The sequence below is a fragment of the Canis lupus genome, chromosome 25 (assembly GCF_003254725.2).
Source record: "Canis lupus dingo isolate Sandy chromosome 25, ASM325472v2, whole genome shotgun sequence".
Taxonomy (NCBI): domain Eukaryota; kingdom Metazoa; phylum Chordata; class Mammalia; order Carnivora; family Canidae; genus Canis; species Canis lupus.
This window is the reverse complement of record NC_064267.1, coordinates 10223551-10235929: the sequence shown is the minus strand read 5'-3', so window position 1 is coordinate 10235929 and position 12379 is coordinate 10223551. Positions and strand designations below refer to the sequence as shown.

General features: G+C 39.2%; 1 protein-coding gene and 1 pseudogene across 2 annotated transcripts in view; both read right to left on the bottom strand.

Annotated features, from left to right (window-relative positions):
- Positions 1-12379, bottom strand: part of SLC7A1 (solute carrier family 7 member 1) — a 139786-nt gene that overhangs the window by 107284 nt on the left and 20123 nt on the right. The gene's annotated exons all lie outside the window — the stretch shown is intronic.
- LOC112669476 (RNA-binding motif protein, X chromosome-like) overlaps positions 1-12379 on the bottom strand; it is a 35000-nt pseudogene that overhangs the window by 2539 nt on the left and 20082 nt on the right.

Genomic DNA, 12379 nt, shown 5'->3' with positions numbered 1-12379 from the left:
TCTGCCTGTGTCTCTGCCTCTCTCTCTCTCTCTCTGTGACTATCATAAATAAATAAAAAAAATTAAAAAAAAAAAGTTTAAAAGAAGAGCCAGGCTCTTGCTGAAGGAGACACATATGGTATCTATTGTATGTGTCACTTCTTATTTCCCCTGAGTAAGATTAAATAATTGTATGTTTTGCTCTTCAAAAATCTTCTCTGGCTGTTCTTTTTTTCCTGGTGCAATTGGCCAGCGTATTCTGATCCACAGAAAGAGGAAGGCATGGCAGGGGGCCAGGAGAGTGGGCATTTCTTCCTCTCCTCTGCCTTCTAGGCACAGGTGAATGGCTTTGAAATCATGCACCATGAAGTCATAACACTCACTAAGCTAGATATGTTTTTCAGGAAATATGTATGTAATGGCAGCTTCTTATGCTGCCGGTTTTTATACAAAGCTGTGCACTTTGGGAACCATTTTGCTCTCACACTTGTCATGTGTTCAGCTACAAACAGTCCACCTTAATTTTCAAAGTGAACAATTTGAAGTTTTAAAATAGGGAAAGTTAGGGGCATCTAGGTAAGTCAGTTGGTTAAGCATCTGCCTTTGGCTCAGGTCACCATCTCAGGGTCCTAGATAGAGTCCTGCATGGGGCTCCCTCTCAGCGGGGAGTCTGCTTCTCCCTCTTCCTCCACCCCTCCCCCCACTTGTGTTCTCTCTTGCTAGCTCTGCTTTCTTCCATAAATACTTTAATAATCTTAAAAGGGAGCCCTGGGTGGCTCAGCGGTTAACTGCATCTGCCTTTGGCTCAGGTCGAGATCCTGGGGTCCCGGGATCAAGTCCCACATTGGGTTCCCTGCATGGTGCCTGCTTCTCCCTCTACATATGTCTCTGCCTCTCTTTCTGTGTCTCTCGTGAATAAATAAAATCTTTAAAAAAAAACCTTATTTTTTTTAAATAAGGGAAACTAAAAAATAAAACTGAAATGAGAAGTCAGTGAGATTTCATTAAATATATTTGGACATTATTGTATATCACAGCACCAAATATTTGAGTTGCATCCTGTGGGAACCAGTAAATATAATCAGTGATCTTGATATGATGACATCATATTGCCAAAAATTTTAGGATCATAGCAAATTATCTTACCTTTTAAAATGTGAATTTTCAGGAAGAATTTTGAGTCTAGTGAATGGCACGGATCTGAGAATTCTTCTACTAAATGGTAGTGACAATTCACCTTGAGGTTTTGATATGCCCTCTAGGTTTCGTGAGTTCTAGCATCCAGTCAACCTTCCAAATGCTATCCTTTTGTGATGAACTTGATCTTGTCTGTGAGCCGGGGGCAGCAAATTAACACAACAGAATTTTATTCGGCTTGGTTGCAATAATGGAAATAAGTACCCCTGGCAAAAGGTTCAGAGAAGGGAGCATTCTCACATATTGCCACTAGATGTGTGGATTGCCACAACTTCTTCTGCACAGCAGTGTGGTAGTATCTCGTACACTAACATAACTCATATGCCCCTGATGGTGAAGAAGCAGGCCACCAAAGGAAGCAAGCAGAAAGCAACTTGTTTCTCTCCCTTCAGTGGCCTTTCAAGCCTCTGGTAGGATTTTTTTTTTTCCTTCTCCCTAACTAAAATTTCAGGCAGTTTACATAACTTTTTCTGCCATTAAAAAAAAAAGTTTCTGGTCACTTTTATTCACAACGTTTAAAATGTTCAGTCCTGTGTAAAAGTTAAAACTGGATTTTATGCAAAGCTTCTCCCTTCATGGGGCAGATGCTATAGAGGGAAAGGAGGGGCTGGCTGGCTTCTCCTCTGCTTCCTTCATGCCTCTACTCCTGGCCCAGGCAGGAGGTAGGGAAGAAGAGGCAAGGATGAGGAGGCCGGGAGAGGTAGTGCTTGTCTAGTACTTGCTGTTAAAAAGTGAGGATGGATGTGCTTTCGACTTGGTAGATCCTCAGAGCTAACATTTCTTTTCCCATAGAACACTTTCCTCAAGGTTTGACCACCCGGAACCTCCAGCTGTGACTCTGCAATGTGCAGAGTGCCACTTGCAAGGGCTACTTTTAATGTCTCCCCCTGCCCGGGTAGTCCACATTTTTTCCCTGTTTGTAGATTCCCATTGCTCCACAGGCACCTCTTGAGCAGAATTCAGAATTGCTCAAGGCTGCCTCTGTCCTATGCACCATATCTGGTCCACGAGCCACACCTCACACTTTCTTGTCCCTGCTGTCAGTGGAAACGAAGTGCAGGGCAGAGGCAGCTTTTTACTTTGCTATTTCAGGTGACTGCAGTCACCCTTTTGACTCCAGAATTATTTGGGGGCAAGAGTCATAAACCAGTTCATCATGACCTTAAACTCCAGGGGACACACATAGAGTTCTCACAGTGGTCTCCTGAAACCCCTCACTACCTTGGGATGAGGAGGACACATCCTGCACTGCTGCATTGGGGTGACATGAAGGATGGTGCCACAGCTGTCCAAGAACCCTCTCCAGAGAAAGTGTCTCTCAGCCCCTGCCTCTCCTACCCATGTTCCTGGCTCTTAAGTAGGTGTTGGCCAAAAGGCTTCCAAACCAGCTTTGACCCCGCCCTTGCAAGCCCCACCCATATGTTGGTATGTGGAATGTGAAATCTTTTTCTCAGATTCTTGGGACCGCTGGTTAAAACTGAGTTATGTTTTACATTTTGTTAATTCACATTCCCTTTGACTTAGCCCTTTTTGGAAATCTATTCTATAGATGTGGAAGTACTGGCATTCAAAGATATTTATAGGAGTAGTGTTTGTGGTGGAAGAAAAAAAGAGGGAGAAAGAGAGGGTGGAAGGATGAAGGAAAGAGAACCTAACTCTCCATCTGTAAAGGAATGGAATGCTTGAATAAATCACATATGTATGCACAATGGACTATTATGTATCCATTAAAAATAATGAGTTATACCTTATCTGTTAACTGAAGGGAAGTATATTCTATAATATTTGTGGGGTATAAAGGAGATTGCAAAGTGATTGCAAAGCGTTTAGTGTGTTCTATTTTTTTAAAGATTTTATTTATTTATTCAAGACAGAGAGAGAGAGAGAGAGAGAGAGAGAGGCAGAGACATAGGCAGAGGGAGAGGCAGGCTCCCTGCAGGAAGCCCGATGCGGGACTCGATCCCAGTACCCCAGGATCACGACTTGAGCCAAAGGCAGACACTCAACCACTGAGTGTGTTCTATTTTTGAAGAAACCCTACTTGTTTGTGTATGTCTGTAAGTGTAGAGGAGGGTGGGAAAGGGCAAGCCCACATTATTAATAATGAGCATCTCAGTGGGTGATGATGACAGCAAGAGTCAGGGGAGCTTCATCATTTCGAAAATATATTGTGAAATTGTTGTGCATATTATAGCAAGCATATGTATTCTGGCAATTAAAGAATAATATTATAATATTATAAAGAAAAATAAAGGAACTAAAATGAAATAGGAAGAACAAACTGATACAACTATAAAAAGAAAACACCCAGAAAATGTTACGAGTTCTAAAAAATCTTCAAGGAACAGATCATTCCCATGTTATAAAAGCTATTTGCAGAGCCTAGGAAAAATGGAAACCTTCCAACTTAATTTTCAGAGGCTAGATTTACCAAGATAACAGAACCGAAAAAGAAAAGTAGGCTGATTATTCATGCAAAAATCTAAAACATTAGCAAATTGAATCAGCATATTTAAAGGATAAGGCAAGATGGTCAGTTCAGGTCAAATTATCCTAGTAACACACGTAGCTTAACATTAGTAAATGTGTTAGTATAACTTACAACCTTAACAGAGTAAAGGAAGAAACCATAGATGCTAAAAAATAATTTGATAAAATTCAGCAGTAATTTCTAATTTTTTAAAAAGCTCATTAGCAAAGAATATACAGATCTTGCCTTCAATTGATACATCATGCTGCTATATTTCCATGTCCTAATGTCCAGTCCTCACTCATCTGCATAGATAGGACAAGCACTTGCCCTCTCCTGCTCACCCCCTACTTTCCTGCTGAAATTGACTCACAAGAACCTCAGTAAGAAGTTTGAGGGGTTATAGCAGCAATGTCCACAATAGCCAAACTGTGGAAGGAGCCCTGGTGTCCATCGAAAGATGAATGGATAAAGAAGATGTGGTCTATGTATACAATGGAATATTACTCAGCCATTAGAAACGACAAATACCCACCATTTGCTTCGATGTGGATGGAACTGGAGGGTATTATGCTGAGTGAAGTAAGTCAATCGGAGAAGGACAAACATTGTATGTTCTCATTCATTTGGGGAATATAAATAATAGTGAAAGGGAATAGAGGGGAAGGGAGAAGAAATGTGTAGGAAATATCAGAAAGGGAGACAGAACATGGAAGACTCTTAACTCTGGGAAACGAACTAGGGGTGGTGGAAGGGGAGGAGGGCAGGGGGTGGGGGTGAATGGGTGACGGGCACTGAGGAGGGCACTTGACGGGATGAGCACTGGGTGTTATTCTGTATGTTGGCAAATTGAACACCAATAAAAAATAAATTTATTGTTAAAAAAAAAAAAAGACAGACATACAAATCCAAGCCGAAGGGCTTCACTTCCCAAAACGTCTGAGGAAGAAATGGTACAGATTCTACGAACTCTTCCAGAAACCCGCAAAGGAAGGAACAGGTCCCCACTGGTGAGGCCTGCTTCACTCTGACCTCAAAGCCTTGTCTGGCCTAGAAAATGAGAGAACAACTTATATATGTTGGCAAATTGAACACCAATAAAAAATAAATTTACAAAAATAAATACATACATACATACATAAATTTAAAAAAAAAAAAGAAGTTTGAGGGGAGGAGGGGAGTGAGTTTGAGGTACGTATTCCTCTGTTTCTATCCCTGCAAGGTCACCTGAGCTGTCACTGGACCTTTCAGGGCCTGACTCCCCAGGACTCTTTCTCTCAGGGTTCTGATAACCACTCCCTCCATCGTTTCTTTGACTTATACTTGACAGAAATGTCTCTGCTCCTAAGCCCTGGGCTGTTGCACCAGCCTTTGTGGTGCTCTGCACCGAGATCTTTGTACAGATTCTCTTTATTCGCAGTAGCCTCATTCTATGAAGTTGCTGAGAACACGAATTCAGGGATTACTAAACCACTGCTCCCCAGGGAAATACAGGGTTAGGGTTCTGCAAGACTTTGGTCACAACATTTTTGTCAACTGATCAATGCAGAACCATGTTTTACATTTGTTTTCTGTTTAAAGGGACCTTATTTAATATTTGCCATTAATTTATGAACATTGAGCTCGTAGCCAACAACACTGTAACTTATGCCTGAATAAAGCTTATGGAACACACAGATTCGCTCTATAAGGCACACTGCAGCTGTTCTGTGGTTAGGGATACTAGGCAGTACTTCAGTGGTATGCTTGGTGGCCATTTTAAACAGCAAAATTGTCCACGAAAGTACAAAAATCCAAAAAAGATGTCACCAAGTCGACTGTGAAGACACTTGAGAGCTGAAACAAGAATACAGAGTGTTGCCTTGTTCAGCTTCAGCGAGAGGGTGCATGTCAGTTACAAGTTGTTTTTGCCACTCTACATGTGTCTGAATAACTGTGGAAGCACCACACCTATTGATTTTAGGGTTACAAATAAATTTTAACAAGCAGACGAATTTGCAAATATGGAATCATGGACAATGAGGATTAACTCTATTCCTTTTATAAACAAATTCTTCTCAGATTATATTATTTCAAAATGCCATTGGTTTCTTACTGGAAGTCTGATTTTATAGCCGTGTGTCCCTGAGATCTACTGCAAATGCCATATCAAATGGTAAAAAATTAGAAGTATTAAAAGGATTTTTTTAAAAGGCTGCTATACCATTCATTGTGCTGGAAAACTTTAGCCAAAGTGATAAGAAATAAAAATAAAATATAAAGATCGAGAAGGGAAGACAAAAATGTCTTTAACATAAGACAACATGATTATCCACCCATAAAATCCAAAAGAATACATTAAAACGTATTTAGCCAATAAAAATGCAGCAGTGTGTATGGGGATAAAATCAACATATCAAAAGTAATAGCTTCCCTGTTTGCTAACCAAAAGCAATTGGAAAATGTAATTGAAAAAAAATCTACTCACAATACCAACAAAGTCTCTACAACAATTCCTAGGAATAAATTCAACAAGCAAAATGTAACACTTGTAAGAACAAAAAATAAAATTTATTAAAGGACAAAAAAGAGCATTTGAATAAACGGAGAACTAAATCATGTTCCTAGTTTGGATAACTCAATATACTTAAAATGTCAATTGCCCTTAAATTAATCCATAAATTCATGGCAATACAAGCCAGAAATCCCTTCCCAAGCCCAAATCTTCCAACCCAACTCATGTTTTCAAAAATTCATCTGGAAGAGAATATGCACCAGACCAGCAAAGATTCCTTTGATAAAGAGACTAATGAGGGTATCAAAGTACATTCTAAGTTATAGTAATTTTCAAAATGTGACATAAAGGTGAGGGATAAACAGATCCTTAAATATAGACTCCAGAAGATAGAGTCCAGAATCAGACCTATGTATACAGACCTATGTATATGCAAGAATTTAGTAAATGAAGAAAGTAATACTTTGAACCATGAAGTAAAAAATTCAGTAAATAATATTGGCAAAAAATGGTGCAAAAGGTATTTGCAAAACATATCACAAAAGACAAGGGATGAATATACAGAAGATATAATATATAATTCCTACAAATCGGTATGAGAAAGCCCAAAGGAAAAATAGGCAGTGGGCAAAGAATGTGAAAAGACATACAAATGACCAACAACTAAATGAAAAATAATCCTCATTTCAATAGCAGCCAGGCAAATGAAAATCAGACAGGAATGAGATACAATTTCCAACCATCAGTTTGGCAAAAATTGAGGAGACTGATAACACAGCAAGTGTTAATGAGGAAGTGGGGAAATGGTATTTTCCTGCACTGTGGATGGTTCAGCTGTTTTGGAAAGCAACATGGCGGTATACATTAAAATGTTAAATACACATACCCTATGATCCAAAAATGCATTTCCAGCTATCTAATATGGAGAAATATCCTCACATAACCTCAAAGAGATATTGTTACAGTACAAAATTTAGAAACCATTGATGTCCATTAAAAGTAGTATGGTTAAGTATATTGTTATACATCTGTACTACAGATCAGTGTAGCATTTTTTTCAAAAAAGCTGGATCAATACACACCAGCATTAAAATATCTCTGATGATTGCCCAATGAAAAAAAGCATGTTGATGGAAATATATACTGTGCTATGTAATATATGTTAAATAAAAAATCCACATAAATTGTTTATTTCTATTTTCATCTATATAAGCATGTCTGTAAACATGTAGAAAAGTAGTTGTAAGCATACACATCAAATTAATAAGCAGATGACACTTGTAGGGAGGTGAATGAGACTGGAAAGTGGTCATTCAAGAGACTTTTTGCTTTATTTTTGATTTTTAAAGTTTAATTGTAACAAAAATAACAAAATCTATCACCCTAACCATTTTCAAGTGTACAGCTGAGTGATGTGGAGTATGTTCACCCTGCTGTGCAACAGATCCCCGGAAGTGCTTCATCTTCAAAGCTGAAACTCTGTCCCCATTAAACACCAACCCCCCACTTCCCCTCCCCCTAATCCCTGGCAACCACATTCTACTTTCTGTTGCTATGAATTGGACTACATTAGATACCTTATGTAAGAGAAATCATAGAGTATTTGTCTTTTTGTGATTGGCTTATTTCACTTAGTATAGTTTCTTCAAGATTCATCCATATTATAGCACATGTCAGAATTTCCTCCTTAAAGGCTGAATAATATTCTATTGTATGTACATATCACATTTCATTTATTTCTTTGTTCACAGATGGACACTTGGGGTGCTTCTGTCTTTTGACTGTTGTGAATAGTACTCCTATGAACATGGATGTACAAATATCTCTGTGAGACCCTGCTTTCATTTCTTCTGAATGTATACCCAGAAGTAGAATTGCTGAGCCAGCCATTTGGTAGTTCTATTTTTAATTTTTTTGAGGAACCACCATACTGTGTTTATTTTATGTTTATCACCTAAATATTTCACAAGAACATATTTATGTATTGTTTATATGATTAAAGGTAAAAGAAAAAATAATTTAGATAAGCAGCGTTCAAAAGACATTAAGCACCATGTAAATAGTGGTTTTGATGATAGCTAAGAATGGTCAGGCTTGACATCTCTGGCCTACCAAAAGGCCTGTGAATGGAAGATGCTGAAAACTATGAATCTAGCATTTAATTAGCATTACAGATTGTTTTATTGTTCATAAAAAATCCACTAGCTTGCCTTGGGGAGGCTTATGCTGGCATCGCCATCTGGCTTGCTTTGGCCAATGAAACATGAACAGAAGTACAGAGGGTCAATGTGTGGTTTTCTGTGTCCTCTTGCCCTCTGCTGTGATAACCAGCAATGTCCCAAGAAGAAGCTGCCATGGCAGCTGGCATCCCAAAGGAGGATGAGTGCAGCAGAGTGGCATCCAACCCTTGATGCACATGAAGCATGAGAGAGAGTTATCTCTTGGGGGTTGAGAATAACTGAATTTGTTTTTGATGCCACAGGACAGTGTGGTCTTTCAGTCTCATGCAAGATGTCTATTTCAACCCCTTCATATATACATGAAGGCACTTCAGGTGGGAATCTGAAAACTTGAGGCCTCTTTTCTAGCAGCCCTTGGTCCTCTTCTGAAGATTCGTAGGCACTACTTCAGTGCCATGGAAAAGGCCCACACTCTGCATCCACATTGTAGCTCAGGGACCCAGCCATGCAGCCCAGGATGTGACCCCTCACAAATCATCCAAAGCCCTGTTAGCCTGCAAGGGACACGAGGTGTAGCCCCGATCACTCCCTGGAGTCTAGATATAATTAGGACTAGCTTTAGATGCAGTAGGAATAAACCCAAAGACAGTACACCCAAGCTGTCCTTTTGAAAACCTTATTATGTGAAAGTATAGGAGTAGTATCTCCATCTCATAAATTATCTTGCAAAGTGCAGCTTTGAGAGAATTTACCAAAGTGTGCTCTATGGATCTGGTTATGGGATCAATCAACCCATTGCCTCTGGAGCAGTGGCAAGCGCAGCATATTGTAACTGCTTCCAAAGTGCCATCTCTCAACTGGAAAAGAACAATCAGCTTCGTTCTGACAGGATCGTACTTCTCTGCTTTGCTTGCAGAGTTGTACCTTGTTGGGAATAGTCCAATTCAAGGTGAAGGTGAAACCAAGTTCCGAGCTTAACTTCATTCTGTGGAGAGGACTGAAAAATTTTCTTTGTATTTGTTAGTTGTCTCAGCGTTTTTTTTTTTTTTTTTTTGGTTTTTTTTTTTTTTACCAGTAAAGTTCTGACAAGTGATTATGCAGGAAAAGCATTTTAGACAAGCCATGGCAAAAGAGAACTGAATCACTATACGAATTAGTCATTACTGGCCAAAAAAACCCCTGATGTTAACTCCATGAAAGCAGATGTTAAATCAAGGGCATTGCATCCTTCTAGCTAATTTTTTCATTTTCTGGCCTATCCCCAGCTGGCTTGAAATGCTAACACAATCGCTGAGAAATTGATGGCAAATTCAAACATGGTACAAAATCCATAGGACTTCAGGGTTTCTGAAATTCCTTGAAACAGTCATTTTAAGCAAGTGTCAGTCCTCCATAAAAACATTGTAAGAGTATGGTCTTACTGTCTCAAAGAAGATACATGATGTCAAAGATGAGGCCTACTCAAGGGTATGTTTTCTCTGGACATTCCTCATGTCCTGTTGGGACTTCCCCACAGTGCAGTATTAATTAGCATTTTCTTTTTTTTTTTTTAAAGATTTTATTTATTTATTCATGAGAGACAGAGAGAGAGAGGCAGAGACATAGGCAGAGGGAGAAGCAGGAAGCATGATGTGGGACTCGATCCCAGGACTCTGAGATCACGCCCTGAATCAAGGCAGATGCTCAACTGCTGAGCCACCCAGGCATCCCTAATTAGCGTTTTCTTAATTAGCATCTTTCAATCTTACAAGACAAGAGCATTCCAGGGTGAAGCATGGTGCCTGGGAGCTAGGAATTTGGAATTCTACCTCTGACTTCAACACTGACTAATAAGATCTTAGGCAAGTCAGAGCATCTCTGGCCTCATTTTTTGTCTATAAAATGAGGGTAAAATAATTATGGCTCATTAATACTATCTGATTTGTTAGGACAAATGTCATGACCACATCAGCATAAAATTTGGATGAGATTGAGACTGAAAAGTGGATCAGACACACTTAATTAGGATGGTGAAGGAAAAGGATGATGGCAGCCAGACCCATTGCCGCCCCACCAACATGCCGGGGATAGGGGCAGAGGCTGGGGACAGGACCATTCTTCATAACTGTTATTTGAAATGGTGGTATGTTTCACTAGTTAGGTATATTTAAGTTAACTTTTTGTAGGTAACATAACACATTATGATGTATATGACTATATATGTCATGTATTATTATTCTAGATAAAGAGGTACATACATACATACATAGAAAGAAAGGAAGAATGGTGTTTCTGTTGTTCAGTTGATTTTTTTGTCTTTTTAATTTTCCAAGTTAGAGGAATTCTTGGGTTGGTGTTAAGGAAAGAGCTCTTAATCAGATGGATCTAATTCTGATATTTTTATCAATGACCCACTTCCATCCCCCATTCTGGCTCCATGATGGGTGGATAAGGCAGACACCGTGAACACCTGTCTCTAATTATGGGAATGTAATGGGAATCCCTCTGGTATGGGTATGTCATCCCTTCACATCTAAACCTTTTCAAATTGACATGTGAAGCTGATGCTGCCAATTGGCAGAGCACTAGGTACTCTTTTAGACAACTTATGTGTTATATCATAGATACAATTATAAAACTGGGGGGAACTACAAGCCTTATCACCAGGCACTAACAAACAGTAAATGAATATACTTAGCGTTATTTAAACTATGTTTCTTTTAGGAAAACAAACAACAACAAAAAATGGAAACAGTAACTGGCCAAAAAAAGGGCGGTGGTTAGAATGATCAAAAACAGAATCTTTACCATTAGGAGAAGTTCAGTTTGTGGTTCCTATTTATATCCAATCTTTGTGAGCATTCTTTATGTTTTTTTTTTTTTTTTTTTTTTTTACATAAAATCAGCTTGGACTTCAAAAACTCTTCTGAAAGAAAAAGATGAAAAAAACCTATAGCCACCAGCAAGTGATCCAGAGGGGACAAATTAATTCCAAAGGCATATCCATCACACTTGAGCTTGCAGAACATAAAAAGGTATTGGGAAAACCCAACCTCAAGTGCTAATAAAAAAGAACACAAAAGGTTTCATTCAGCAGCAATCTATTTCCTTTGATTTGCAGCTTTCAGAAAGTAACAGTGTCATTCAACGGCAGGGTCACAGAGCCGCCTTCCGGTGGAATGCTGATTAGGTGGCCTGCCGTGACGTACACGCAAAATGAGTGGATGACAGCCAACTCCTCATTACTACGGGCACAGTGGGCACAGCAATCACAGAGAGCATGTTCACAGGGAGTGGGGCCAGCCATTGTGCAGGGGCTGCTGCATGCAGTGCTTGTTGCTCCCTTTGATTCAGACATCCTCTCAGCTAATACCTTCTTGCCAAAGGAAGAGAGCATTATGCAGATAACACAAAATGGAAAAAAAAATCAGCTCAAGGGGCTGCTCAAACTCCCTCTCTCTGCTTCCTGAGAGGCGCTTTCTGGAATTCCCATCTGGAAAACTTGGGCCAGCTCCTACATCAGTTACTGTGTTGGTCATGACATGACAAGTAGTGCTCACTTCTCTTGGAGTTGTTGAGTAGAAGGGACAAGGGGTTGTTGGGGGACCACTTTCATTGTATTGACAATGTTTCTTAGGTGAGGCAGACATGGATATCATCACATTTTTCTTTATTCTGTTTTTATTTTTGCGTTTCCTATTGCACAGTATATTATTTTTAAGAAAAGTAGACTCAAATACAAAGGCTTAGGGAACTAATTTGTTCCTCTTAAGTTATTTATGTCTGTGTACCTTTTTTTTTTTTTGCTCCAGGCAAGAATTATTTCATGCAATTAAAATTTTCTCCCCTCATCAAACATTTCTTGCTATTTTAAAAATTATAAAGATATACATAGAAACAAATAGCAAAAACAAAGCACTAGCTCCTCTTGGGCTCCTGTTCTAGCTTTACTCCCCTCCCCAAAGATACCCACTCACTCTGGCTCAATGTATCTCCTTCCAGACCACTTTCTATATCCATATATGCATATATTTACATATGTGTAAATATAACTTCAGTTTTCACCTATGCATCCTGGGC